The sequence below is a fragment of the Microtus ochrogaster genome (genome assembly GCF_000317375.1).
Source record: "Microtus ochrogaster isolate Prairie Vole_2 chromosome 14 unlocalized genomic scaffold, MicOch1.0 chr14_random_1, whole genome shotgun sequence".
NCBI classification, from domain to species: domain Eukaryota; kingdom Metazoa; phylum Chordata; class Mammalia; order Rodentia; family Cricetidae; genus Microtus; species Microtus ochrogaster.
This window is the reverse complement of record NW_004949096.1, coordinates 33,285,766-33,290,528: the sequence shown is the minus strand read 5'-3', so window position 1 is coordinate 33,290,528 and position 4,763 is coordinate 33,285,766.

Here is a 4,763-nt window from a genome sequence, read left to right as displayed (position 1 = left end):
TATTCAGGAGGATGCCTATTCATTAATCTATGTATTGCCATGTGGCTGTGACTTACCCAGTAAAGTTCCCTGTGTCTGTCTCTGGCAGGCTACATGGTTTCTCTCTGACTCCACCTCCTTTCTCCCTGCATTCAGTTTATTTTCCCCCACATTGCTAAGTTCTGCCCTGCTATAGGTCCAAAGCAGTTTCTTTATTCATTAATGGTAATCACAGCATACAGAGGGAAATCCCATATCAAACCATCAGGTAAGGAAAATAAGGCTAAACAAATTGCAGGTTCTAGGGGGGAAACCTACTACTATTTTGTTGTTAAATAAACATAGTATGTAAATAAAAAAAAAAAAACTTGGGCAGCTTCCCTCACCCCTGTCTTCCCTCCCCCTCCCCCCTACTGCTCAAGTTAAATCTTTTTGTTTGGTGGGAATTACTAAGAGACATGCTCAAAGCCCAGTGAAGGTAGACCCCTTTTTCCTTATAGCTCCATGGAGGGGAATCAGTAAGGTACTCTCCAACAGGCCTTATTCAAGGCCTTAGGGAGGTTTTTCAGTCTCTACCACAACCTGGAGAGTAACATCTTGAGCTTTGCATTTCCTTCAAAGATAGATTATTTCCAGATTATAGAGCAGGCCCCTTAAGTGGCCTGGGAAAGACAGACTATTAAGCATGACAACATACCCAGCCTGCTCAAGGCCCTTCCCTGCCTGCTAACATGCTGCATGCCGCAAGCAATCGTTTCTGCAGCTTCTGGACAAAATCCCAGGATGTCCCTGGAGTTAGCCCACCACCTTCCCAGAGTGTTGGGTCTCACAGTTCGGACAACTTTACAGCCATTTCTACCTCTCATCATGTGAAACTTACTGAACAAAGATGACCCACACTCAAGGACACACTAGGCAACATGACCCGCAAAGGCTGCTGGGTAGTCACAAGGCTCTGCCTGCCCACTGGCACTGCTGTTGATCAGAACCAGCTAAAGTAGGGCTGACCCGTGAGGATATGCCCCCCCCCCCCGGATCTCTCTCCCGTTCCCTCATTATCTGTCTTTCCCTGACTCTCCTCTCCCTCACAGGATCTGACAATTGAATTTTAGACTGGCCTTTTGGGGGATTATTTGTTCTTTTCTATAGGGTTCCAAGCCTAATCCTCAGGTCCAGGCCAAATCCTTGCTCTTAGCAACTGCTGGGGGCTTGTTAACTGGCACCTTGGTGCTTGGATCCCTTCCCAGGCTTCTGAATATGTCTCTGTCCCTAGACCTTGATCTCTGAAGTCCCTTTCCAGTTTTCCCAACCCTCTTTTCTCTCTGGTCATGATTGAGCACCAGCTGCTAACTTCCTAGTCACCTACCACAGCAGCTCAGTTTTCTAGGCTTACCCCATCCTTCCTTAATCCCCTTTCTTCAATTTCCCGCCCCCCCGACCCATCCCTTCCAGGAACCTACTACCTTAGTGTGTTTGATTACTGTTTCTGCCTTCACTGTCTTGTTTCTCAGTCACTGATGACCCCAGTGTGTATTAGCATGTCAAAGCCTTTACTATCAACTGTTTGCTTCTGCTTAAACAAAATTCCTGGTGTTATTAATTGGTACAGAACTAGAAAAGGTATCAATTTTCATTGTTTTTTTTTTTTTTTTTTTTTTTTTTGTAAATACTTACTTTGGACTATTTTAGTCTTTTCTAGTGTGGCTTGCCTTGGCCAGTGGACTTAGAAAATCTGTTTCCAGATTTCTAAGTTAGAATTTGATTGATGAGTAAGACCAGGATTCCAGGTTTCCATATAATGTTTCCATTCCCAAGGAAATGGGAGACAGCCCACAGTGGCCATCTTCATTTTCACATACCCTTTGGATTTGATTTTCGCCCCATCACCAGCTTCCTGTTTCCAGTTCACTGTCCTGCCCCTGCCATGCCCTTTTTTTGGCAGACGTGAAGGTTGAGAAGCCATTGCTTCACACATTTCCTATGGGCGGAATGGACACTGGGAATGGAGGCATGGGTCTGAAACTTCACATTCTTTCAGTATAAAAGGTGAAGTCATGTTTGTAACATATAAAAAGCAAGACCCTTAGGACTGCTGTAATTCCTCCTGAGAGTACAGTTGGAAAAATAGTTGGGACAGTTTTGTCTATATGAGAGGAAGAAAAAAAAAGGCAAGAAAAACATCCAAAGGTTCCTCAACAGGCTTTGTCATAGACATCAGGAAGATTGGTGACTTCTCGGCCACCATTGCCTACCATAAGATGTGCACTCTGGAGAAGATGTCAAGGAGCCTTCTGCCAGCTGATGTGAGCTCAGGAGGCAAGCATTAAGTTTCTCCTGTTACAACCTCGTGTCCCCATTAAGACACAGGTTAATGGGGAAAGTTCTTGGACATTATAGTTAATGGAAGCTTTGTTTAATAAGGGGAGGCATAATTTTGTAGCTGGCTAGACTGTGTACCAGGAACTTTTCACCAGAACTCTGCAGAGGCCTATAGGCAGTGCCTTACCAGCAAGAAATGCCTTCCGTGTGTACCAGCTGTAATGCCCAGGGGACGCAGGCAGTATGGGCCAAACCTAAGGGAAACCCAAAAATGAAAATCTGTTTGTTGAAGTCTCTACTAGACATCTGGTGCGGGAGAATTGTCTGTATTCTGTCAATCATGTTTTAAATAAATGCTGATTGGCCAGACAGGAAGTATAGGCGGGAAAACCAGACAAAAAGTAGAGGTAGCGCAGTGAAGTGAGAACAGGAGAATTCTGGGAGGAAGGAAGTCCATTCTTCTGAGTCCTGCCCAGACCACAGAAGAAGCAGGATGTGACCTGCCCTGCTGATAAAGGTACCGAGCCCTGTGGCAAAAACATAGATAAGAATAATGGGCTATATAAGTTATGAGTTAATAAGAAGCCTGAGCTAATGGACCAATCAGTTTATAACCTATGTAGACCTGTGTGTGATTTTCTCTGTGACAAAATGGCTGGGGGACTGGGAGGGACAGAAACCCCAACAAGCCTGGCCCTTCATGATACAGACATCAGCATCTGCAAAAATGGCAACGGTGTATCTGGTAATCTCCTTTAGCAAGGGAACCATGATCAGTTAGGACACAGGATGTCATATTCCAGCCTTAAGAAATTCTCTTCTAGAAACAGGTAGTGTTGTTGGGAGGTACAAGGAGAGATTGGCCAGGGTGGCCTTCAGGGAGTTTCTTTGGTATTTTATATAGTTTGGCCCACTATTTGATTGTCTATGTGTAACTCTGTCTCTGTCTCTGTCTCTGTCTCTCTCTCTCTCTCTCTCTGTGTACACATGTGTGTGCTTAGGAAGGCCAAAAGTTAATGTTGGGTGTGTTCTCCAATTTTTTTCCAGTTTATTTTCTGAGAAAGGATCTCACTGTACCCACAGCTCACTGATATGGAGCCCTGAGGTTCCAACTGTTCTCCATCACACCCCTTCATACAAGTGCTGGGGGGGTGGTGGTGAAAAGGTAGGTCCTTGTTCTTACAGAGCAGGCACTCTGCCCTCTGAGCCACCTCCCAGGCTCACCTGCTGTTTAATGAACTGTTTACAGGAAAGATCCTCTTTGAAGATGGAAAAGGTGGTATTGTGAAGATAAGAGGGGAAATTGAAAGCCAAACATGGGGAAATTCAAGAGGCAAAGATCTGGGACAGACTTAAAGCACACATTTTAATTAGGAAAGCAGCACATGCTGATTGCTCAAAATAATGACATCACACACACACACACACACACACACACACACACACACACACACACACACACACACACCAGGCACACACAACAAACAGACAGACAAAGAGAGAGAGAATAATGCACTTACATCTGCATTGCTCCAGAGAAAATAGAAATAGCACTTTCTTTCATTTTAGATTTTCCTGTTTCCCTTCTAAACATTATTTTCCTACGGATACTTTTTTTTTCTGCCTAGTTGAAATAGTATTTCTAAAAGGTATGTGCAACTTACTAATCTGTTTAAAAACACATATTATTAAATAATTCTTATATCTTTTTATAGCCATATAAAATTCTTCAATCAGATAACTATTTCTTCATTTATTCCAGGATGGCAGTCTCTTGAACATGTTAATTTATTTCCTGTGTTGGAAGATAAACTCCTTAATGTACAAGCTTTTATCCAAAATTCAAATTATTTTTCTTAGGCTGTATTCCTGAAAGTATATAAACTGAGCCAAAGGATTGTGACGCTTTTCAGGTTCGTGATGTATTTTGACAAATTGCTTTAGCAAAGGGTGGTACCAATTTGCACTCCCACCCGCAGAGGACTGAGTAAGACAATTTTCAAAGTCTTTGCTAATTGGATAAGTTAGAAATAGCATTCAATTTTGGCTTTACTTTGTATTATTTTCTTTCCACTAAACTTGAAAGACTTCTCATCTCATCAGCTAGTTGGGAAACAAGATCTTTTTAAAAAGAAAATCATGTGCAAATTGAGAATCTTGTTAGGGCTTCCTACTATTTTGCAAAGGTTGATGCGAGCTACAGCATATGATGGAAACTGTCTGAACAAAAATGAGAGCTATTAAGTAAGCCCCTACCAACAGAACATATTAGCTTATACGTTCATGGTATCAAATGCCATTTGGAAGGGAGCTGAGAGAACGTGTCCAGGGATTCTAGTAGAATCAGGCCTGGGGGAGGCAAGAGAAAGTGACATTTTGAGAAAGCATTTCCTTGGCAAGATGAGAGGGTCTGGGAAAATGAGTCTGGAGATGCAAGCAGGTGATGTAAGGGTGAGCACCACATT